Source organism: Ambystoma mexicanum, chromosome 7p (assembly GCF_040938575.1).
Source record: "Ambystoma mexicanum isolate Mex_15411 chromosome 7p, UKY_AmexF1_1, whole genome shotgun sequence".
Lineage (NCBI taxonomy): Eukaryota > Metazoa > Chordata > Amphibia > Caudata > Ambystomatidae > Ambystoma > Ambystoma mexicanum.
In genome coordinates this window covers 265,551,091-265,577,690 of record NC_090939.1, presented here as the reverse complement: position 1 = coordinate 265,577,690, position 26,600 = coordinate 265,551,091, and the positions used below count along the sequence as shown (strand labels likewise).

At 45.7% G+C, this 26,600-nt stretch overlaps 1 long non-coding RNA gene across 1 annotated transcript in view; it reads left to right on the top strand.

The window, feature by feature from the left end:
* The window catches only part of LOC138526028 (uncharacterized), a 134,111-nt gene that overhangs the window by 19,799 nt on the left and 87,712 nt on the right, over window positions 1–26,600 (top strand). The gene's annotated exons all lie outside the window — the stretch shown is intronic.

Here is a 26,600-nt window from a genome sequence, read left to right as displayed (position 1 = left end):
GAGGAAGGCAACTACAAGAAACTGAGAAAAGACCCCACATCAGAAATAAAAAACAAGATCTAGGAAATAACAGGATACGCATTGGAACACAATTGGATCACTGACAAGGAAGAGGCTTTTCTCAACACATCAGAAGGCAGAACACCTGTTCTCTACGCCCTTCCCAAAATCCGCAAGAATAGTCACACACCCCCCGGTAGACCCATCGTATCGGGATGTGGCTCTATTCTCCAACCCATTGGAATATTCACCGATCACTTTCTCAAACCTCTGAGCCAGCAGACTCCAACATACCTGAGGGACACCATGGATACTATCACCAAATTCGAAAACCAACCATTCCACTCCTCAGAAGATCTCCTGGTATCCTTAGACATCAAAAGCCTTTACACGTCCATTCCGCAACAAGAAGCACTGCAATGTATCAGACATCATTTGACACAACACGTGACACAGAGACGGGTGCCCATCAACTTGATCATTGAACTCCTCGAATTAGCTCTTACAAACAACTTCTTCGAGTTCAACAACACCTTCTACCTCCAAACCTGTGGGACAGCCATGGGCGCAGTGTTCGCCCCCAGTATGGCGATCATTTTTATGTCTGAATTTGAGCTGACACATGTCCTCAACATGACCAACCCGTATCTTGACTCGGTCACCTTATGGTCTCGATACATTGACGATATTCTCTTTCTCTGGAAAGGAGAATACACTATCTTGATGGAATTCTTTCAATGGCTCAACTTTCGTACTACTGCCATTCAATTCACCATAAACAGGAGTAACCAGAATATGAACTTCCTGGACCTCACCATAACACCCAAAGACAATAAACTTGAGTGCTCCATTTTTAAAAAAAACCACAGACCGCAACACGGTGCTACACTACAACAGCCACCATCCCAAGAGCCTACGAGATAACCTCCCGTATGGACAGTTCTTGAGGATTCGTCGCAACCGTACGCAAATGGATGACTTTCAGAAACACTCAAGCGACCTTCAGACAAAACTGCTGTCTAGAGGCTACCCCAAGAAACATATAAAAAACACCCAGAAGAGAGCAAGATACACACCGAGAGAGGCCCTTCTGACACCCAAAGACCGAACTGCTACTTCTGAGAATATCCTGACTTGTGTCACCACCTTTAGTCCTACCACTTCCAAACTCAAATCCCTCATCAGATCACGAGAGTATTACTAGCACCTAGAGTGGCGAGGGCTTTTCTTTCTCCTGAGGTCAGGTTCTGTCTGTGTTGTTCCGCGATGGGCTGCAATTTCCCAATTTCTTGCCGGATGCATTTCTCGAATGATAGGATGGAAGCAGGAGTCTCAGAGTCTCTTGGCTGGAAATCTGATTTCGGTCTCAGGCCGGTGTCCTCGGGTCCCGGCGGGACGTCTTTGTCGAGGAAATCTTGTTCAACTCTTGTTCAACTCAATCTTCCAGTTGAACCTAAACCACGCATGGCTCTCGAGAGGTCCAGAAATCTAAAAGAATTCCTTACCAGTTCCAAATCCAACGAAACTCCAGCCCGTTCCACCTTGTGGAACATGAGAGATATCATTGGACATCACCCGTGCGGCCAATGCACGGCTTGTAAACAGACCAAGAAACTCAAGTCGTTTATGATTGAGGGGAAAGAGTGGAAAATTAGACACTTTTCTAATTGCAAATCCACCAATGTTATATATGTAATCCAATGTCCTTGTGCACTACGGTACGTAGGCCAAACTTCAAGACCCGTTCACAAACGCATTTGCGAACACAGATCAAGGATACGCTGCAAATCCCTTACTGCTCCTCTGGTCCACCATTTTGTCAAATTTCATCATGATTCCGACTCCTTCTCCTGGTGGGTGGTGGATAAAGTCCAGAACAAAACCAACATCGCCAATACCCTCAATTTTAAAGAGGCATGGTGGATGCATAAACTAAAATCCACTACCACCGGCCTCAACGAGGCCCTACCGGGACCATTCAGCATCTGAAATTCCTTCCCAAATTACTATATACATGAGCTCCCTCTTGCTCTGCTCTCTGCCACAACCGATGCACTTACATGCAACAGAGACTATTGTCTACCATGTGTCTAGACATTGTTATACGTCCGTGTGTGCCTGTACATATGCGCATATTCATGGTGTCATTCACCACCAGTTTCCATCGATGAGGCTTGACTTGAAGTACAACTCTGTATTTTATATGATGCATCCGTGCATTACATGCATGACCTGTGTTACAACTGTGTACTGTATATGGTGTACCCCATGCTCTTACCATCTGACGCAGATTACTGTGCATGCATATCCCAGAACTCTTTTTTATTGATTTGCTCCTTCCTCTGTACTGATTTGGTTCTGACAGACATGTCTACAGTTTTGATTTATATTTTGTGGCATTTTCAGATCTTATGTCTTCAGGTGCTTCCTTTTGATGACTGGCAGTTCCTACTCCAGCACTACCCCTGGGGCCATGGCTTTCCCTCCCTACCCCCGCCATACAGGACGTGTTCACCCTGTCTTCAGCACTTATCTTGTTCTGAGTTTGGCCTTTGTTTTGCCACTGTTTACGTTTTACCTCCCGTCGTGTGCTAATTATTCATACACACTGTTCTTACTTTCTACTCTTCACTCCCAGCCGCATGACCAACGACATGCCGCTTTCCATCTCCTTTCCCCCTTCAGTGCATGGCTGTTTCTACTCCAGCCTCCCAGCCTACACCGGATTTATTCCCCTCCTTACACCTTCCCTCCCATACCCACCTCTGTGCTCAGAGCACATACCTGGCGCACATCGCCGTCTCACCATTTACACACGGATCAGCTGATCCCGGGGGCAGCTCTTCTCCGACGCCATGGGTTAGACCCCCATATTGTTCCGCATTGTTCCCGCAGCAGGGAGTCCAGCCGGAGACACTACACGCGGGAGGGACACTGCGCAGCTACGGCATTGTGCACACGAGACACTATTCTTGTGCGCATGCGCAGTCCCTTCCCGCTGGACTGTGCTTATCCACAGCTCTCCTTTCCAGAGCCAGCAAAGGCGCCATTTCGAGATGCTGGTCCAAGTTCTGCTCGCCTCGACTTACTGTAGGTATGCCCATCCATACTTGCCCACGGCCAGGCAGCCACTCGCCTCCTGGCCTCCTCTTGAGAACGCTGCTCCTTCTCGGCTCTAGAGGCCCCCACTTGGATACTTACCCGATCCTCAATTTTTCTTCACTTCCACCCCACAGGGCGCTCCAGACGCTCTCACTCCTCAGAGCCATCCAGCCATGATGACTTTGCGCACAGACTGCTCTTGAGACGGCCCCCCGCCCATTCCTGGTGGGACCCCACCAACCATTTTCAGGTACCATTTGTCCCCCTTTTCCCACACCACTATGCATTCCTCCTGCATTTCTTTGCTTGCTTGTGCTGCACCCCCTCCCGCATCCATTGACTCATGCAATATTCCCTCCTCCTTCCCCCTTTCCCTCCCCCCTCTTCCGCCTTTGTCTCTCTCTTGCTGTACAGGTTCAACTCCTGTGGACCTACTACCGACCCCGCCATCCACTCCAAGGGTCCGGCATTATTCACCCACTGGCCGCCGTTCGGCATCCCGGCCATCCACTCTACCTATGCCCACACAGGCTACTTCCGCCTTTCCCACTGCCCTATGATGAAACCCTTCGGGTTCATCCGCTCCAACTGGACGCACGACCAGTGGTGAGTGGTGTCTGTCTCTGGAACCGTTTTTAGGATTTGTTTTTTAGCATTTTATCATCAGCAACCTTTAGCTGTTTTAACTGTACTCTCTTACATACTATCTCTAACGTTTCTGTTTCTCTTAACACAGAGTCTCCTGACTTTCTTTGGCCCCAGAAGACGGCTACCATCATTTATTTATTTATTTATTTATTTATTTATTTATTTATTTATCACATTTATATAGCACGCAGACAGCCCAGGGGCATTGTGGCACTGTTACTTGTAAGGAAAGCTTAGTTACAATGGGTACAGGTTGTGCCTTGGGTTACAGTGAGGCAGTGACCTGTGATCAGATATAGGTGGTGTCATACCACGTAATGCATCATACATGACATTCATGAGGGCTAGACCATATGATTGTTAGATGAACAGGGTCGTTTTCAAGGCTTTCTGAAAGGCGGCCAGTGAGGGTTCAGAGCGCAGGGAGCTAGGGAGGGTATTCCAGTGTATGGCAGCGAGGTACGGGAAGCTGGAGCCCCCTGCTCTGGCTCTTTTTACCCTGGGTACTGAGAGCATGCTGTCATAGGGTGACCTAGTGGGTCTTGCGGAGGAGACCGGGTGGATCCTCTGGGAAAGGTACATTGGGGCGGCAAGATGGACACATTTGTGGGTGATGCTTAGCGCTTTGAATAAGATCCTTTCCTCTATGGGGAGCCAGTGGGATGCTTTTCTGGCAGCGGTGATGTGCTCTCTCTTGGCAATGCCTTGTGCAGCACGCAGGGCACTGTTCTGTATTACTTGGAGCTTCTCGAGGTTTTTCATCCACATTTGAATTGTGTTGTAAATGTTGTTGAGGGTAGCAGAGTCCGTGTCATAGTCGCCTGTCAGAGTGAGAAGGATCTGTGTATCGTCGGCGTAGTTGGTGTAAGAGATGCCCATGGCGTCAAAGATGAGGAAGAGGGGGCGGGTGAAGATGTTATAGAGGGTGCGGGAGAGGCAGGATCCTTGGGGCACCCCACATAGCATGATGGAGGGTGATGCCGTGGCTAGGTCAGAGAAGACCTGCATGGTCCTGCCTTGGAGGAAGGATGTGATCCATGTGGTGGCTTCTTGAGAGAAGTTGGCTGTGGAGGAGAGGTGGTGGCAGAGGATGTCGTGGTCTACAAGATCAAAGGCTGCCGACAGATCCAGGAGAAGGAGCAGGACAGGTTTGCCTTGGTCCCTTGCGTCGTCCATTTGGTTTTTTGAGGTCGAGTAGGGCAGTCTCTGTCCCGTGCCTGGGGCGAAAGCCAGATTGTCTCAGTCCAAGGAGGTTCTGTTCTTCAAGGAAGTGCTGGACCTGCAGGTAGGCTGCTTTGTCTAGAATCTTGAGGAGGAAAGGGACAGTGGTGATGGGGCGGTAGTTATTAGGGGAGGTGGGGTCAAGTGTGGGTTTCTTTATGAGGGGTCGGACCCATGCTTCCTTGAGGCATGCGGGGACTCTCCCTGTGGTGAAGGAGGCGTTGACGAAGGCTGTAAGGAAAGGCGCCAGGGTGCCTGCGCAGTCTTTGATGATGGAGGCAGGACAGGGGTCGCCTTTGCAATTGGAGGGTTTTATGTTTTTCATGATGTTGATCATGTCTTTTTCTTGGATGGTTTTAAACGAGAAGGTGGGTGGGGCCTCTGTGGGTGAGGGGGCGGTGGTGGCGAGGAGGGTGTAATGTGGGTGGAAAGTGTTAGTTTGGTGTTCACAATTTTGGCTTGGAGGGAGCTGATCTTATTGCGCATGGCTGTTTGGAAGTTGTCACACCATTCTTTATCCTTGGTGAAGTTTTGGGGGGTGGTTGTGAGGGTCTCAAGTTCCCTGAATATGGCAAACATTTCCTTGGTGTTCGATTTGGCCCCCGTGATTCTATCTTCAAAAGATTTAGCTTTGGCTTTAATGATGGCTTTCTTGTAATTATTTGCAAGGGATTTGAAGTTGAGTTTGTCTTTATCATCCCGGGATGTTTGCCAAAGAGCTAATGCTGCTCGTTTGTCGATGCGTAGTTTTAGAAAGTCTTGGGTGAACCACGCTTTAGCGTGTCTAGTGGGTTTGGTTTTGCGAGGTTTAAGTGGGGCGATGGTATTGATTGCTGCCATGATGGCAGTATCGTAGTTTTTGGCCAGGGTTTCTGGGTCGTTGGAGAATGGGGCTCTGAAGGCAGGTCCCTGTAAGAAGGGAAAGAGTCTTTCTTTGGTCAGTTGACGGGCACTCCTTGTAAGGGCTGGAGGTAAGGGTAGAGGGGAGTGGGAAGTGGTTGTCGTGGTGGGGATGTTGAAGGTGATGGTGTGGTGGTCAGACCATGGGGTGGGGGTGTTGCCTGTGACTGTGAGGGGACAATTGTGGTGGGCGATCCAGTCTAGTGATCTGCCTAGGGCGTGTGTGGGGCTAGTGATGGTGTTGACGAATCCTAGGGTGGCTAGGGCTGTGTCAAGAGCTTTGGCCGCGGGGTCTTTGGCGTCATTCAGGCCAAGGTTGATGTCTCCAAGCAAAATGGCTTTGGAAGACTTTTTAAGTCATTCTGCCGAAATGTCAGCAGTACATCTTCCCTAAAGTATTTTCGGATTTCAATCCTGTGCTGCATTTTCATTTCCTAACATCACACCCAGACGTAGACCAAATATGAGGTCAGACTTTAGCCGGGCACAGGAGACTGATTTCCAACGTCTCCTCCATTTGAACTTTTATCTTGTGTTTTCTACACTCATTGGCATGAAACATTTTTTCTCACTGACAAACTGCCAGTTAAAATGTACAAATGAATGCTGTATTTACCATGCATTTGACTTTTACATTGATGTCATAGTGAATGTTTAACTATTCTTCTGTGTTCCACAATGGACATTATAGATTGTCATATATAAAAAAATCTACTAAAATGCTTTGCACAAAGAAAATAAGCATCAGCTAAATTAATAAAAAGCTGCAAATTTTGTATAAAAGAATTGGAATTTTGTACATGATTACTGTATTAGAGATATGTTTGATAGCAGCAAGCATGCTTTTTCCTCCAACGGTTGCCCAAACTGCACAGGCACCCATAAGGGTCTAAAACCAGTGTGCACTGAATCCACCCTGCGCACCCCTAAGATCCATAGAGTGTAGGACAACCCCCCCTTGTTATAACCATACTGCAGTGTCAGCAGTTTGTAGGGCCTGCTCCCTACTGCACTCTTGCCTCATAGCAATGCACCATTAGCGCTACCAAATGCGGCCTTATGCAAAACATTACAGCAACGCTAATGGAAAGGATCTCAAAATACTAATTATTAGTGGCATATTATTTCTAGGTTAAATGTTCATGCTGCAAGAGAAAACTGCAAAACGCAGGGAATTGAATAGAAGAAATGTAAAACAGCGGTGTACCCAAACCAAGAATTTTAGACAAGGTAAAGGAAAATGAGAAACATGATCAAATAGAATTACGCATTGACAACTAGCATTTAAATCTGAATGTCATGATTGAGTCTGGATTTCATAATCAACCTCTGTTTGTTTCAACCACAGAGAGACACAAAATGATGTTCTTCAGAAATTCAAACATCGAGTATTGAGGGATCTAGCTAAACTAAATGAGAGAGATGCAAATATATGCAAATAACATATCAATAAAAGACAAAGAAATGCTATGAAATCTTTGATGAATAATAAAACTGTTGTCATTAAGCCTTCTTATCTGATAATGGTGGAAATGTTGTTTTATGGGGAAGACAAGAGTATGACGGGGAGACGATGCTTCAGTTCAATGATTTTAATTATTACAAAGTGGTAACCTATGGAACCATTGCTTAATAAGATGGGTTAATTAGGAGTAAGATCTTATAATGGCATGATGAGGCTTCTATCTTTGGATGAAAAAAGATTAAATGTGAAATGTCCTAGAATAGTCCTGTGTCAGCTTATTCCCTAAGATCCTTTCTTCAATGTGCTCCACATGTGCTAAAATTCACATCTTTGCTATTTTCATTTCTTCCACCATGGCTTGAAGCTTTGTCAGAATATCGGAAAGATGCAAACATTGTGTGGTTCCCTGTATATTCAGTTACTTCGTGTGAGTTATACATTTTGACTGCCTTGGATAAAAGACCTCTTTATAATTGTACAAGAAACAAAGGTGGGCCCCAGGCAGTCAGAATATTTTCAAAATACGCATTCAGCTAGCCTTACTAATCGCAATATTATGATCCTAGAAAAGATTTAACCTCTTCTTTAACAACAACTTCTTCATTTATAATGGAAGATTCTACAGAATAAGAGACAATTATGGGTCCTGAATGACAATGTAACTCAGTTCTTTAGCCATATGTTTTTATGGCTGCTTGATTGATGATGTGTTTCTGCTGTGAGATGGGAGAGCTTCTTTTCTGAAACACTATGTTTTGTGTATAAATGAGAAGGATGCTCATTTGCAGTTCCCATATGAGGCGAGCAAACTGACTATTCATTCTTTGGATTAAAAGATTAAAGCGCAGGATTTCCAAACCGAGCTACATAGAAACCCCCCCATGCAATGTGATGCTACATGCTAAAATGGCACATCCTCACAATACTACATGTAACATCCCATATAGTGAGATGCTACATGACAAAATAAATTGTAGGGGTTTTGACTGTTGCAAACGTGATCAATTTAGGGTTTTCTGAACTGTGTTCAGGCAAGGCCAAGAACCATTTGAATAATTTTAGAAGGCATTTACTAATTGGTTATAACAGGAACAACCAGAGATCAGGACTATCATGTCCATGTCGACTTTTGTAGGTTGTCGGCACCATCTTATCATTGAAAGTAGGGATACAGGAACATGCTGGAGAGATTCATAGATCTGATCCATAATATTCTATAGCTATTCACTTTCAACAAATAAGTCGGGCTGATCCAATGGCTTAATATTCTTTGGAGCACAGTTGGCAAAAAAGAATAGAAGAGGTGGGAATCGGGAACCCGTTCTCCAACACATGGAATCCAAAATGATCATTAGATTAGGCTCAGGACACCCAACAGGCCGCAATACACATGAGGGACTGCATTTGTTTCTATAATATCATCATAAGTTTCAGTTTAGCTCTGTGCCATCATTTACTTAGGTGAAGTACTTCAGTGGATCACATCAGGTATACCGACACTGTCCCTGTTTAATTGGAATAGACCAAATTTGTCATCCCACAACAGGAAAGCACGGGATTCGAACCATGGAGATATTACCTCTCAGTTTGGGTATGCAAAGGAAGCTCAGGTCATGCGTTGTGCTGTGAATCACGAAAACTATAAGAGAAATTCACAAGGGCTATAAGCATACCACAGGTCGTGCCCAAACACTCTTCACGCGATAGTGCCCTGGAGGAGAGTGCAGTTGGTGTGCCTGGATTGTGTTACAGCACTGACTTTTAATCATTGTGCGCAAAGAGTGCTTATCCTCGCCCTGCACATTCAGAGCACCAGAGAGCAAGAGTGCCATGGAGGAGTGTGCAGTGGCGTGCCTGGATTGCGTTGCAGCATGAATTTTAATCATTGTTATGTTACTTTGCATTTATATAGCGCCTTATGTACCATTGGTATTGTATGAAGGCGCTGGTAGGTTGAACGCTCTTGGGAACCGAAGTTCAAGTCAGTAGAGAGAGTTAAGCGAGTCAAAGGTGTTTGTGAGCACTGGATATGTGTGCAGCTGGTGTGGCATTCTTGTAATAGCTGCTTCTTAGCAGTAGGTGTGGTGGTTGAGAGATCATGAGTATGTGTTTGTTCTGGCAGGATTTATCCAGACCAATTGTGGCTACATTAGGCCTGAAGAGAACGCCTGGCTGGGGGGGGTGTAACCAGCAGTGTTTAGTTAGAGTGATGTGGAGTATGAGGCAGATGTTGGTATGAGAACAACTATACCGAATGGTGTCATAGTATCTCTGCGTTCTAGTTGAATGGTGGTAGAAAGAAGAGAGTAAGCATGGTGATGTGATATGATGGGTTATAAGCTCTTTCAAACGCTCCATGCATTCCAAGCCATTCCGTGTAAGTCACGTAATTCTATGCGCTCCAATCCGGTCCATGCACTCTGGTCCATTCTATGCACTCCTGTCTGCTCCGCGCACTCCAGTCCGCTCCACGCACTCCAGTCCGCTCCACGCACTCCAGTCCGTTCCACGTACTACAATCTGCTCCATGCACTCCAATCCGTTCCACGCTCTCCAATCCGTTCCACACACTCCAATCTGTTCCACGTGCTTCATTCCTTTCCACGCACTTCAATCCGTTCCATGCATTCGAATCTGTTCAATGTACTCTGATCCAGTCTGTGTATTTCTACATTGTTTAATGCACTCCATTCACGTATTTCATCCGTACCACCCACCTACTTCCCGTACCGTTCACATATTATACCAGTACCTTCCACATACTTCATCGGTTCCATCCACATACTTCATCGGTTCCATCCACATACGTCACCCGTTCCATCCACATACGTCACCCGTTCCATCAGCATACGTCACCCATTCCATCCACATACTTCACCCGTTCCATTCGCTCTACGCACTCAACGGCTCTACGCACTCATCTTCGCTATGCACTCATCTTCGCTATGCACTCATCTTCGCTATGCACTCATCTTCGCTATGCACTCATCTTCGCTACGCACTCATCCGCTCTACGCACTCATCCGCTCTACGCACTCATCCGCTCTACGCACTCGTCCGCTCTACGCACTCGTCCGCTCTACGCACTCGTCCGCTGTGGGCACTCGTCTGCTTTATGCCCTCTCATGCTCTACGCACTCACCTGTTCTACGCACTCACCTGCACTACGCACTCACCTGCCCTTAAGCACCCCTCCGCTCTCACCCACCCCTCCACTCTTACGTAAAAGTCTGCTTCATACACTCGTCCGCTATACCCACTAGTCTGTTCAATGCCTGCATTCATCCAGACTACACATTCATCCGTTCGTACACACTCCTCTGCTCTGCGCACTCTTCCTCTCTGTGCACTCTTCTGCTCTTCACACTCATCTGATCAGCGCACCCATCCGCTCCACGCACTCATCCGTTCCCCGCACTCATCTGCACTATGCACTCATTCTTTGAACGCAATCATCTGCTAAGTGCACTCATCTGCTCTACAAAATCTTTTGCTCATACGCACTCGCCGGCTCTATACACTCATCCGCTCTATACACTCACCCGCCCTATACACTCATCCGCTCTACAGACTCATCCGTTCTATACACTCCTCCGCTCTATACACTCATCAGCTCTGCACATTCATATGTTCTGTGCACTCCTGCATTCTACACACTCCTCCGCATTAACGCACTCTTCCACTCTACACACTCATCCGCTCTACAACTCATCCACCCCATCTGCTCAGCACACTCATCCGCTCAACACACTCATCCGTTTTATACACTCATCCGATCTAACACTCTGTTCAATGTATTCATCCGCTCAGCACGCTAATCAGTTCCACGTGCTTCATCCATTCTAGCGATTTCATCAGCTCCATTCACTTCGTTCATTCATCATACATTATCGATTTTCAGGTCATGTCACTTGTCATACGCATTGGATCTGTTCCGTGCTCTCAATCTGTTTCATGGACTACACTCATCTCATTTGATTGAATCGTTTATTCTGGACTTTCCATTTATGCCATGCACTCATACAGTCGGTGTCATCAGTCTGTGTACTCATCAATCTTTTTGTATTCATCTTTCCATCCTCTTCTCTTTATTCATTTCATCCATTTTGTTCATTTTGTCCATTGCACTCATTACATTCATTTCATTAATTTAGACATCATTACTGTATTCTTTTTATCCACTTCACTGCTTTGATCTACTTTACTTGTTCTATTCTGTTTGTGCTTTTAGTTTACATTTGCAGTTATTGGTTGTCGATTTCTCGCATGAATATTGATGTTGTATTATTATTTGTCTTATTTTTATTCAAGATCTAGTATTTTTGGGATGGTGACATTGAGATGCTGTTATTCAGTTTGGGTTAGGTTGCGTAGGGTTGGTTTTAGGGGAAGAGCCAAGTTTTCAGTAGTTTGCAGAAGTCTAATGAGCAAGTGGCAGAATACCAAGTGGACATTTAACATAGATTCTCTTCACATTCGGATTTAACTGCTAATCCAAGTATGGCTCCAGACCCCATATCATTTTAACTGACAGATAATTAGCTCCCATCCTTCTCGCAAGCAAGAGTCTATCATCATACCCCATGCCCAGTGCTTAAAATAAGTCTTAATATGACTTTTATAGCCAGAGCCAAATTTGGTAGGGTTTGCCTATAGATCTGCAAGCCCAATATTGGCAAGCTTCTTTTTCATGTGCTTAAACCACGGCAGCTGTTTGCATCCCCCCATAGATAAAACCTCCCCCAGCCCTTCCCTGTGTAATTCAAGGGCCTGAGAATTCCAGATCGTCAACCAATAAAATACTGGTAGGAGCATGATTGTATATATAATTTGGATTATTCACACTTCGCAAACCACTGGAATAGATGGTGCATTTGAGGGTAGGCACAGGAGCTTTTTGAGAAATGTGTTCTCTGCAACTTGGATTGAAGCACCATCAGACCAGCCCTTTAGTTCAGCTTCTTAAGTAACTGCTAGCACCACCTGAGTCAAATAAATCTTATGGGGAACTAATGCTGCCCCACCACCCAAGCTAGAGACCATGCTTGAGGAGAACACTTTGGCGTGTGCCTGTCAAAGAACTCTTTGCAGTCTGACGCACCCATTTCAGCTTGTCATAGAAAGTCAATCCCAAGTAATTAAAAGAATCAACCACCTCCAAAAGATGGTCATTGAGATACAATTTGGTTAGACGAGAATGGCACCCATGAGGAGCACACATCATTGTCTTTGTCTTCGCCAAATTGATGTGAAGGCTTTTGGCACGGCATTATTTCCCAAATACCCCAAGCTGGTGTTGGAGCCCCACCAGAGTTTTGGCTAAAAGTTGCGGCGGGGAGGTAATTCCCCATTCGCATTGCATCCATTGGTAAAACTCCAACTTTCCACCCAACTCGAGATTGGGCAGAGCAGTTAATGCAGCGGTAACAGCGTTACTGCTTCATTTTACTGCTCTGCCGAACTCAGGATGAGGCCCATTGTCTCTTATTCCTTACTTTCCTTTGCACTTTCTATCTTCAGGTGCCTCCTGCACCATTTTCATGTACTCCTTTCCTTTTGTCATGCACACTTGCACTATCCTTTTTTTCCATCTCTTTAATGTACATCTTGCATTCTTCTTTCACTCTTCTATACACCCCTGCACTAGTATCTTGCTTTCTGGGTCACTCGCACCCTTTTTACACTGTCTTTTCCTTTCGAGCCTCTTGCACCTTTCTTACAGGCTTCTGGCCCTCTTTGTATTTGTATCATTTCATTGTGCAACTTTCTTCTAGTTTTTATTTCACATACATGCATCCCTTTAGTTTTGTGCTTACACAGTTACTTGTATCTTGCCATTGTTGAACTCTTCCCATTAACTTCAATCGAGCACTCACACAAATGCTGTTCTCTTTCTTACGTGTTTCTAGTGCTACTTTGCATTGCGTTCTTCACAACACGGCTCTGCAATTCTTTCTGACTCACCGGGCTGACTTCTACGCTTCAGCCTCCGACGACTCTTCGTTCCGAGGTCAGGGTCTCACCGCCTGCCACTCGGGCTGTCCCACCAGCCCAGAGGAAAGAGCATTCACAGATTCTGCAGGGGACCAGCATGCCTTTCGGCTCCCATGCATGGACTCTTCTTGTCTCCATGGAGACACGGCTTTCTCGCCACGCTTCTGCTCTTTCGCACTGCAGTCAGTCAGCATCTCAGCGTCCCATTCTCTCGCCTCTGGTCCTGGGCCGTTTTTGGCATTTCGGCTAACCTCCCAACTTGCTCTTCTGCTTGCTCTTCTACTCGCTCATCCATCTGTGTGAGACCACACCTTTTATGGTGGAAAGATCAGTCCATTGGAGTCATGTGTGAATCGTTACTGTTAAATGCCTGACTCTATCAGTGGGACAACTTGAGTTCTTTCTTGGGCTGGCTTCTTTTATTTACCCTATGGTATTCCTATGGGTAATCTTTACTGTTCTTAGTTGCCTCTTCCTCGTCTCAGTATTAGTTGGAAATGGGGAGTGGAAGATGGGATGAGATGGGACTTGAACTTGACAGGTTGTGTTATTACAGTGTGATTGGTGAAGGGGGGGGGGAGACCCCCTGGCTCTAATTTGGTAGACAAAAGGTGAATCTCTTTGTATTAAACTACTCCCTATGTTATCCACCCAAATATGCAAGCATGGGCCTGCATAACCCTTCCCGTGATATGAACTGGAGAAATGAAATTGATATTGTTTTTGTCTTACCTTGCTTCATCCTTTCCCTGGGGTTGCTCTGGGATAATTGATGTCTCTTTCTTGGGTTAGGGGTAATGGGGCCTGCATAACCCACAAAGGCTTCTGGAATGTCTCCACCAATTGTCCCATTGGTATACCCGGTCTCTCCTAGGGTATTCTCTTGAGGGCAGCCCCTGTCAGGCCTGGTCACCCCTACCAAAAGCAATGCCCCTCCCCTGTCCACCTGACTAGCGGATTCTCTGGGTTTACACAGGAGAATAACCCTGGGTTTCTCACAAGCTGTAAACATTCTCCCAGGCACACCTAGAGATGACTTGAGTACATTTTGAGGGGGAGGCCTTTAACACAGAGTCCAGGGTTGCATTAGAGCAGTCGAAAATGTAGTTCCTGTCTCAAGGCTGTGGACCACAGCACCTTCTCTTCATCCCGACCAGACCCACAGGTACAAAAGACTGGCCCAGAATTGGATTGAGCCAAGAGTCGTGAAGATGACATTTTTTTGAAGCAGGATCTAAAACACACCACAATTCCTTTGAACCTGCAGGCCCTTTAAGCGAGGTAGTACTATCTGGGATGGATGGGGATACAGAATTTACTCTCACACCAATAATAAGACTGACTCAGGAAGTTGGCAAAACATAGCTGTTTTATAAACAATTTTAAAAAAAATGTATTTGCATTTTTATGTTATAAAAAACATTTTAGCAAAATAAACGAACACAACCATCTTTCATCTTGCATCAATAACAACAAGGTCTTTCTTTGTCAATTAAACCATCAGTTTCTCGACCAGACCGGCCAGCTATCTCTAAGGTCCATCGTCTGATCCTTTTAAACGTCTGCTCATTGCTTTTCATTATTTTTGTCCTTTGCCTGGTCGATAGGCTCAAATTGGGATCTTTCCAGCATAGGCTCCAACACCTTCCAACAATATTGGACCAAAGCTATGACCAGAGGCATCTGAGTTCCTCTTATTAGCTGTTGCCACCAATCGGCAGCCGAAAGAGGTCTACATTTCTTTGTAAAGTGGCCAAAGTGTTCCGTGCGCTTTCAACAAGGCATGGACAAACAATCACTAAATGGTAAAGATCTTCTTTCATTTCTCTATTTTTGCAGAATCTACAGCCTATGTTTTTTCTGTTGGCCTTAGACCTGGCCGCTATAATTTCATTGGTTCTGCAAAGATTAAATCTCATCCTCATAAAGGTTGTCCTTATTTTTGGGCTTGGGCATCTCATTAAATAGCGTTGGATCCCCCTTATTTCCTTGTTTCCAAGGCTAGATGCGTGTGCAATTTTAGTTTACCAACTTCATCCAAGGTTTGGATCCAGTCGGCTTCAGATATTTTTACTTTCACTCTGCTTGGGTTTGACTTCAAGTCTTCCAACGAGCAGGATATAGCTTCAAGTAGTTTGGAGCAATAGTTTCCCCATTTGGTCAAGTATTTATTGCAATTGGCCTGAAGCTCCTTACTGATCCCACCGATCATATGGGGGGTTTGGAGCACAGCATTTCCAGAAACAAACTCAGCAGTTTCCAATCGGCTGCACTTGAGCGTACGTAGACCTAATTCTTTCCTCACCACTGGGATAGGAATTGATGGTGGCAGCCTCAAGACTTTCTTCCAGAAGGCGCCCTCCATACGAATCCAGAGAGTAGCAGGTAGATCTGCAAAGGCCTCTGCGCCGTGAGTTAGCACTGGGATTTCGCAGTATAGAAATCAATAACAGGTTTGAGAGAAAATGTACAGGCAGTCTTTTCCTAAAGTCACAATCTTTGTTTTCACAATGTTTATCTCCAGATCGTTTGCCTTCGCATATTTATGGAGACATTTGAGTTGACTTTGTCGCCCCACTGGAGTATATCCAATAGGACTAGGTTGTCCGCATATAAAAGGTGAGTTACTCTCAGTTAGGCCCCAATTTAGGTTGAACATTTTTACAGCTCTTCATAAATTTCTCCAAGTCTGTAATGTAGAAATTACAGAGCGCTGGAGCCAGGACACACATCTGCTTGACTCCTCTGTGCGTTGGAATTGCCTCCGTCAGATCACCTTTCATTGATAGGCGGATACGTATTGTGGTGTCTGTGTATAATCCCTGGATCTGTTCCACTAGGTCATCCGGGCATTGCTTTGCTACTAATTTGGCCCATAGGCGCTCTCGATTTAAGCTATCAAAAGCCTTGGTAAAATCTACAAAGGCCAAGTAGATGTTTATGTTGGTATCGATGGCTTCATTTTTTAGGAAGCTAATCAAGAGAGCTGGCGGTGCCATATCCAGGCCTTTTACAAAACCAGCTTGCAATTGGTCATTCAACCTATTTTTCCCGGTCCAATTTTACAACCGTTTAAGCAGTAGGATGCCATATAGTTTCCCCAGCACATCTAGAAGCGCTATATGGTTATAGTTGGCACGATCTGCGTGGGGTCTATTTTAATGAATCGGTATGATAGTCACTGTTTTCCACGAACTTGGGATGGTTTTAGAAATGAACAATTATCTAAAACAGGGAGTACAACGGACCTCAACAGACATCTTAGTATATTTCTCTCAAGGTGTTGCATGAAAAAACACAGTTAGATAGCAAAAACCCATCATCATTGACTTCATACTACGTGGCAAAATAAGAAAACCTACTTGGGGTTGTGGTTCGTCTATGGGGAACATCTAGGTATACTTTCTATGGGGGATAGGATGGTGATTGGGTCTCTAAGATCAGGTGGACAACTAAGCCCACCCCTAGTGCAAGTCATCTTCACTCTCATGAAATACACACCATTTAATTGGCTGTCAAACTGTAGGGCTCCTTGCTACTTGGCCCTCTACAATTGGTTGTCACGCTTGTACCCTTCTGGAATATTCCACTCGCTAGCAGCACGCAAGCTGGTACCCCAGGTGCTTGTGGGTGGACTTGACCATGCCTCCCCACCCAATTAGCCCATCATCCATCACCACTCCTAGTGTCTGCCATTCAAATTGTCTTTGAACTCGGCCTTGCAAAGTAGCACCGCTCCTGAGAATAGACGGGAGTATGAGCATGGTTTTCTCTTTAAGTCTCGGTGTAGCTCACACAGTCTATTTCCATGTAGACCGTGTTTGAGCTCTTTCTTTCGTATTTTACACTATTGAATGAATAAAACCTACACTCATAGTTTTTTTCCATTGCACCTCAACAGGAGCTTGTCTCACTTCTTGTGTTTATTGTATCTTCTCAAATAGATAACCAGTTTCTTGGCTTGATTCAGGGCCAGATATGCCTTCTCGATTTTTCCTTCATTGTCAGCTGTTTTCTTCTACTGCTCCACACTTTCAGCCCTTTCACTCATGGGGTCCTAGTTTGCTTAAAACACGACGTGGAACATTCAGATTCTATACATATATATATATATTTTGGCGGCACTGCCTGCAGTCTACTCACTACGTATAGCCAGCCTTCACGATTACTTAGTTTACTTGTGTTTCAGCATCTGTACATTTATAAAACGGCTTGCATTTTCTTCAGTGCGTTTTGTACGTACAATCTTCATTCCACACATGAAATGTCACTCAATTCTTTATTTCATCATCAGAATCTATAAGGTCTATATGCTTTCTTCTTCGGCATTTCTTCTTGGTGCGTCATCTTTGCTTCATGTGACGTTACCAGCCTCTTACCTTCACTGCTTCATACTTCTTCAAGTACCTCCCTTAAGAGACTGTCATTTCTTTGTGGGTACATTATGTAGGGCTTTCTCAATGGATACCTTGCTTCGAGGATTCTTCGCGGGATAGGTACTATTACAGGCGTTGTGCATGTTGCAATTTCCGGCTTACAACATATGGGCAAAATGGGGGCAGGATTTCCGGTAGAGGCACTTGGCTCCTCTACACCTTTACTTGCCATGGCATCCTTGCAAATGAAATCAAAATGCATGTTCTAACATAAGGGTTAACGAGACCAAAGCAAACATGACCCCCCCCCCCACAGAACATACAGGGCCTCATTCGGAGTATGGCGGTAGGGGGTTAACGGCACCGGTAGGATGCCGGTGCCGTTAACCCCCTACCGCCACATTCCGAGGTCTAACCAGCTGTTCTTAGTGGGACCCTTTAAGGGACCAGGGAGCAAATAACGGGCCCGTTATTTGCTCCTTCCCCATTCCCATTGAGCCCTATGGGGGCTCGAATGGGAATGGGGAATGGTTTTCTGAATGGGGGCTTACCGGGTCCTCCAAGGTTGGAATGACCCGGTAAGTCCCCATTCAGAGTACCCGGACCCGGGTTTGGAGGCAGCCATGGTGCTAATAGCACCATGGCTACCTCCAAACTCGGAATGACCACCACAGCCTGAAAGTATACTACAAGTCAAAAATATAGCTTGCTTTTGTTCCTGCAAGTCCTGTCCTTGAAGACAAATATTTGATTTGTGGTACGCCAACCCTCGAGCGGGTCTGGTACCAGCAATCGGCTGCAACTTCCCCCACCTACCCAGACAACACTGCTGGCAAAAAATTCCCCAGAGGGCATGCCCGTAGAACCATGGCGGCTTTGAGATGTGGATCCAGGCTTGGAGCCGGGCCGCTCCCCTTCACAGACCTCCTGCACTTAGTCACAGGAGCAGCACCTGCCATATTTGTTAGCTCCCTAGAGGGAGTAGACAAGTCACCTCCTGCCCTTGGAGAACTAATGCTGAGACAGGAGCCAATGGCAGAGGATTGGCCTGCCTTTGCTGTGGCAGAATAACAACCACCTAGGCCTCTTGGGCACTCTTCTGGGTTGCTGGATAGGCTTCAACAGTATGCCAGTCACCCAGGGTTTTCGAGTCTCTGTCTGTCATATGGTGCCCTGCTCTTGCCAGTTCTATTGTTTTAGGCGCTAAGAGCACAGGATTTTAGAGATGATACTTAAGCACTTCTCAACCGAGACATTATTCCTGGAGCCTAGTTTACTGTTTTGCTATTACACTGTTTGCTGTGGAAAGATGAGAGGCACTGGCATAAGGTACCATTGGACGAGCAATGATGAAACTCCCCTGGATAAGGAAATTAATAGTATGCTCAACATGGGGGAAGGAGCAATCCGTGTGGAAGTGGCAAATAAAATCACTGCCTTCTTTGAACAGGTTATAGTGAAATCCTACAGTGAGGTGGTAAAATCAAATGAGGTGCCCCAGGCAGAGTAAGGTGTCCTGAAGATGCTCTCACTGAGGCTAATCTGATAGGGGAACCTGCCATAGAAGGGGGGGTGAATTCACCCCAGAAGAAGTCTCTTGACCTAAATAACACCTTGCTACTTAATGCACATATGAGCATGGAGGAGGAAATGTGCACTCTGGAAAGACAGCAAGTGCCATTAAATGCCTCACCCAACTTATTTTCCGAAGAAGGGGATGACTTTGGAGGCTCAGGGATTTTTGGCACGAGTACAGAAGATGGTTCACATTCCTCTCTCCCATTCAAAGGACAGGACTTTATATCAGGAAAGCTCCCTCGGGTCTATGGGTGGCAGTTCCCTAGTAGCTCTAAATGTAGTGCTTGAAACGTTGGTAAAGCTATACAGTAATATCAGTCGTTAAAAAAGGTACCACACTGGTGCACTAATTGAGCTGAGGGCTTTGGTAGAATCCATAAGAGAGTCTGGGTTAGGCAAAGTGGAATTTCCCAGTAGTATGAACAAGGAGGGAGAGAGTTTGTTGCAAGGACATTACAGATAAGCTGGAAGCTACTGACGGGACGGTGAACCAGCCTTGTAAATCCTAACCCATCAAACTGTGGCTCCCCATTGTGATGTTGGCATCATGGAAGGAGATGCAGACAACAGATTCAATGTATAACAAAAGGTTTTTTATTAACGAAAATGTCAGGATAGTGTAAGGTCTAACTTGCCCTATGCCCTATGCCAAAGTGGGATTTCCCAACCTAAAGAAACTAAGGATAGTCTTTGTCAGTAAGTTCAACTGAAAGGTCTGTCTGTGTCCAAAATGCATGCTTGCCCTCACTACTAAGACAACACAATGGGCCTCATTATGAGTCCAGCAGTAACCCTGCCGGTGCTACCAGTGGGTTGCCACCGGACTTGTAATATTTTACAGGAGCCTGACTTCCAAGTCCAGCGGCCCAGGAAGTTAGGTGCTGGTAAAATGTTAGTCCCCATTCCTATGGAGTCCCATTGGACTCTATGGGAGTGGGGACTCGGAAGTGCCGGCACTGTTGCTGGCACTGTTGCTAATGGTGCCAGCACTTCCGTGGACGGTCTGCTTACCATGGCTGCTGCACCCGGCAGGGTCAGACCTGTCGGGTGCAGCAGACCCGGCAGGCAAACTCGTAGTTTGCCAGTTTGTTATGCTCACCTGGTCTCCATGGGGGCGTTTGCACAAAGCTGAGCAATGAACGTCTGCGCGCGTCTCTTCCTGTCCCACTGCTTCACTCACACTTGGGCGCTATCCTAAAATGATGAACGGAGAAGTTAACTTGCTGCGTAGGGTGGGCAAAACTCCCACCTCCCTCAAACCTTCAACCGCTTCCCTGTGTGCTTATGTCTCACCTTAGGTATTTTCACGATGGGCTCTCCATCCTGCGTCTAAATGCATGGGCGCTTTAATGTTCTTAGGCACTTTCGCTGGATCTAGTTCCTTCACTGATCCTACGGCCTGTAAGTGGAATCCAGACCAGCTGTGACTCCGTAAGTCTTGGTACCAATTGGTTCTTGGTAACTGTTTTTGCTTAATGTGTTTCTTCTTGTTGCCAAAGTTTCACTATTGTACTTTTTTTTTTTTGCAGGAGCGGTCTTGGAGATGCCAGGTTAAGCAATAGACTCCTAAATGCGGTGCTGAGCAATATTTATGCAGGTGGGTGTTAGCGCGTGAGCGCGGCGTCGAGATGTATTTTAAAATGGGTATTTTTCTATTGCGCGGCTAACCTGGTGTCTCTTTTTCCTTCTTCTGCAGGTGCGGTGATGCTCCAGAGTAGAGACCTTGTGGACCGCTTCGATGGAATCCTGAGATGACTGATGCCTCCGGGTAAGTTTTCGTTCTCCCTTCTTGTCTCCTTTCTGCAGGTGCGGTGGTCCTCAGGAGCGGCGGGAGAGAGAGCCATTCGGATGGAATTGGAAAGACTGCTTCTCTTGGGTAAGAACTTAACTAATGTTCTTCTTCTTGTTTTTCCCCTTTTTCGACAGGTGCTGATGGTCCGTGGTTCCTGATGCAGATAACAGGGTGTGGCTGAAGTCCAGGTAAGCAGGAGCAGAGCTGGCACGGTGAGCGTTACGCTGCAGGAGTGCAGAATAACACAAAGCGTGTTCTGCTCTTTGGGTGTGGTTTGTATAGCCCTGGTAAAGTAGTCCCAGGTAAAGTAGTTCCAGGCCCAGCCACACCCTAGAAACTAGACTGCATAGCTCAGTTCTTCAGGAATGGGCTATGTGTGCCTCCATGTTCACTGGAACTTCATTCCATGTGGTCAAATAGACTGACTCCAGGAGAGACTCTGATAACGTTCTGTGGTCTTTAAAGCCCAATGGAAGCCTGCAACTTGGAACGGCTGGTTTGGCCCTGGAGACTGGGGACATGCATCATGACAGCACTCCCCCCTAAGGCCCCTCTCAAGGTGGGTTCTTTATCTGGTCCAGGCTTGTTTGGATGATTTCAATTGAACTTTTTTACCAGGCGCGGTGCATGAATATGGTTGCTAGGTTCCCATGTTCTTTCCTGTGGTCCATAGTATTTCCACTTAACTAGGTTGAATAATTTAGACTTGACAATTTTGGAATCCAGAATATCCTTAACCTCAAATTCGGGTTCCCCGTCGACCATGATTGGCTTTGGTGGTTTTTTAACTCGAGTTCCTGGTTGCGCTGGTTTCAAAAGTGAGACGTGAAACACTGGATGGACTTGCATATGTGGTGGTAACTCCAATTTCACTGCCACGGGATTGATGATGGCCTTAATGGTATATGGTCCTAAATACCTGGGATTAAAAGTATGAGTTCGTCTTTCTGGTATATGTTTGGAAGCCAACCAGACTTCATCCCCAATTTTATATTTCGGAGCTTCACTCCAATGTTGGTCTGCAAATCTTTTGTGTTTTTCTTTAGCTTGCTTCAGATGCTTTGCCGCCTTTTTTGAAGGCTTGTGTGGTGGTAGCGTGTAGATTCCTTACGGCAGGCATTTCCAAGAGTAGAGGAGGGTGTGGGTTGGAGGTTTGTGGATGTATTCCATAAATTGTATAGAACGGACTTTGCCCAGTGTAAGAGTGTAAGGAATTGTTATAGGCATACTCGGCTATCCATAGGACATCTTTCCAATTTCCTTCTGTTTGGTGTAGCATGCATCTTAAGTATTGTTCCAGAGTTTGGTTGGTCCTCTCGGTCTGACCATCGGTTTGAGGGTGATGGCTAATGGAGAGTCTTACGTTGATTTTGGATAACTCGCAACATTTCTTCCAAAAATGTGAAATAAATTGACTGCCACGATCTGAAATCAGGATGGGAGGGAATCCATGTATTAGAACAATCTGTTCTAGGAATTATTTTGCCAGGGTGGAAGCCGTGGGTAGGCCTTTTAGTGGAATGAAGTGGGCCATTTTGGAAAACAGGTCCACTACCACTAAAATGGTGTTGAACCCATTACAAGGAGGAAGGTCAGTGATGCAATCAAGAGAAAGAGTATGCCAGGATGTAGGTGGAATGTCTAAAGGTTGCACAAGACCTGATGGTCTTTTATTTTGAGCTTTGTTCTGTGCACAAATACCGCAGGATAGCACAAATTGAGTGATGTCTTTACGCCAAGTTGGCCACCAATAGTTCCTTTTAATTTCAACTAAAGTTTTTGCAATCCCAGGATGACCTTCCACTAGAGATTCATGGTAATTTGAGATGACTTGTTCCTGTAGTTCTTTACTGGGTAAATGAAGACGCTCTCGAAAGTATGGCAGTTGATTCGCAACTGTATGATGTTCGCTTTGGGTAGACTAATCTTGCAAAGTCTTTGCATATATTAGATGCGAATTTCCTTTCGGATGTCGTCCAAGGTCAGAGATGTAGTAATTTCCAAGATTCTTCCCCCTGGGATTATGGCTACTGGATCCGGGGTTGAGAATGCATTTTCATCTACGCCGATACGGGAAAGAGCGTCAGCTTTTCTGTTCCGACACCCGGGTTGATATGTAATCACGAAATAATATTCAGGAAAGAATAGGGCCCATCGGAGCTGGCGAGATGACTAGGCTTTTGCTGTCTTTAGGTACTGCAGGTTGCAATGATCAGTGATCACTGTGACGGTGTGTCTTGCTCCTAGGAGGTAATGCTGCAAAGCTTTAAAAGCTGCTTTAATGGCCACGAGTTCTTTGTCTGTCATGGCGTAATTTAGTTCAGGTGCTGAGAATTTTCGTGACCAAAAGGCCACGGGATGAAGTTGACCCGTTTCAGGATCTTTTTGGGAGAGAACTGCCCCCATTGCGAGACTGGAAGCATCGGTTTCAACCACATACGGGAGATCTGGGGAGAATGTGTTCCAGGATCGGGGCTGAGGTAAATCTTTCTTTCAATTCCTGGAAGGTCTTTTCCGCTTCATCTGACCATTGAAAGTGTTTATTCTTTCGCAGTAAGGATGTGATTGGATGCACCATTTGAGAAAAACCCAGAATGAACCGAGGATAAAAGTTTGCAAAGCTGAGCATACTCTGGACTCCTTTGATTGATGTTGGAGAGGGCCAATTGAGGGTGGCATCCACCTTACGTGAGTCAATACGAACACCTCGGGGAGTTAGAACAAATCCAAGAAACTCGACTTTGGTGACATGGAAGGAGCATTTTTCTAGTTTAGCGTATAAGTTATGTTGCCAAAGTTTCTCAAGGACAGCGCGAACATGTTTCACATAATCTTGCTTGGAAGCAGAGTACACCAAAATGTCGTCAATGTACACTAAGACGCAAACATCAATCAGTTCTCGTAAAACGTAATTCATGAAGTACTGAAATGCCGCCGGAGAATTACAAAGCCCAAAGGGCATTACCTGGTATTCAAATAGCCCATATTTTGTGTGACTTTTTTAACTCGTACAAGATGATACGCCCCTCTGAGGTCCAGCTTGGTATATATTTGAGCGTCTTTCACCTGATCCAACAGTTCAGGGATAAGAGGTAGGGGGTAACGGTTTTTTACAGTCATTTGGTTCAATGCGTGGTACTCTATACAAGTCCTTAACTCTCCCTCCTTCTTAGGTACGAAGAATAAGGGCGAGGCCGCCGGGGATTTGGAACGACGGATAAAACCGTTTGCCAGGTATCGGTCCAAATTCATTTTTAAATTGAGATCTTCAGGTTAAGTGAGTGCATAAATTCGACCGCAAGGAATCTGTGCGCCAGGTACAAGGTTGATTTGGCAGTCCTATAGTCTATGGGGCGGCAGGGTATTGGCTTGATCCATCTGAAAGACATCCTGAAAATCTTGGTATTCCTGGGGTAGTGTGTTTGTTAGACTCATGATGACCATTGCTACTTCTGAGGTAGGTTTTTTCTTTTCAGTCAAGGATTCTTCTATTTTATAACATGTATGAGCACATTCATCGGAGAAGGTCAACCTCTTAGCACGCCAGTCAATGTGAGGATCATGTGTTTCCAACCACGGCATTCCTAGAATTATTTGAAATTGTGGAGCCTTGATTAGATCGAACGCAATGGCTTCCCGACGCCCGTCTTGGCACAAAAGGGTCATCTCTGCCGTTGAGTGCGTTACAGGGCCTGAGGATATCTCTGTTCCGTCGACGGTGGTGACCATTTCAGTTGTTGCCTTCTTGCAAAGAGGTAGATCCATCCTTGATGCTAATTCTTGATCCATATAGTTACCAATTGCTCCGCTGTCAATGTATGCTCTGACCGAATGCATGCGAGACGGTTGTTGGCGACTGATTAGAATTATTGGCAAGGCTAGGTGCGAGGTCTGAGAATCGTTCTTTACTCTCGACAAACGGACCTCTACGCTTGTCGGGCATGGAAGTTTCCCATCTCCGGTTCTGCTTCAACCTGGTCAGTGACCCCAACTGTCTTCTTGGGTGGTTTCACTGGACATTCTCGGAGGAAGTGGCTGGCATTACTGCAATATAAACACAATTGTTGTTGTCTCCTTTTGTCTCTTTCGTTCTTGGATAATGGTCCTCGAACTCCCCCAATCTGCATAGGTTTGGACATGTCGGTTGGTTTTGAAACATTTTCCCTAGGGCGCACATAAACCTGATTTTCCATTTTAGCTCGATCAGATTTTCGATCCTGCGGTCTGTGATCTAATTGCACCACCAGGTTAATATATTCTGCACAGTCTCTTGGAGGATTTACCACTTGAACCAAAACATCTTTTAGTTTGCGCCTCAATCCGCGGTGGAATATTATTGTTCTTTTGTTTTCGGGCCAACCAGTTTCAGCTACCAATCTGTTGAAGGTTGCGATATATGTTAACAGATCTTGGTTCCCTTGACGCAAAGATAGAAGTTAATTGTCTAATGCTTGACCTTGGGTGTGCTGAGCAAACAGCTTCTCCATTTCTTGTTGAAACCTCTGGAAGTCCCGCAGAAGAGGTTAATCCTAATTAACACGTGGTACCGACCAGTCCCCAGCACTGCCACTCGGATAGGAAAGCCCAAAAGCAACCCTTGATTGATCGTTTGGAAAAGCTACAGGTCTACACAGGAAATGAAGGCGGCACTGGTTCATGAAAACTGCATATCTTTTTGGGTCTCCAGTGAAGCGTTCAGGTGGAGCCAAAGGAACGGCCCCCAGAAGAACCACCTGTACGGGGTTGCTTGACAGAGCTGGAACTGATGACCAGATTCCAGTTAATGGTGTTTGACCAGCCTGCGACTGAAGTAATTGTCTGGTTAGTTCATCCGTGCGATCTTTAGTTGCAATCAGCTCTCTTTTTAGAGCATTTGTTTCCTGCCAAGCAGAGTGCACCTTGGCACTGAGTTGTCCCAAAAGCTGAGCTAATTGGTCAGTCTCAGATGTTTCCATGACTCTCAGGTAGAGAATTTTATGAAGTCTTCGCGTTCTGTTACGCTCACCTGGTCTCCATGGGGGCGTTTGCATGAAGCTGAGCGATGAACTTCTATGCTCGTCTCTTCCCGTCCCACTGGTTCACTCACACTTGGGCGCTATCCTAAAATGATGAACGGAGAAGTTAACTTGCTGCGTATGGTGGGCAAGACTCCCACCTCCCTCAAACCTCCAACCGCTTCCCTCTGCGCTTTCCTCACCTTAGGTATTTTCACGATGGGCTCTCCGTCCTACGTCTGAATGCAGGGGCGCTTTAATGTTCTTAGGCACTTTCACTGGATCTAGTTCCTTCACTGATTCTATGGCCTATAAGTGGAATCCAGACCAAAAAATGTGGGGAAGTAAATATGAGTAGTGCGCTCAGCTTCCTTGAGTTTTGTAAAAAATGCAGCATAAAATACACTTGAGGTTCCCCTTAATGCCTCAAAGGTATGGAACAATAACAGTTGGCTTGTCTACTTATATTGCGCAAATGGACCGAGATTGCAGTAATCAATACTTAAAGTTGAATTTCAAAACTCATGACA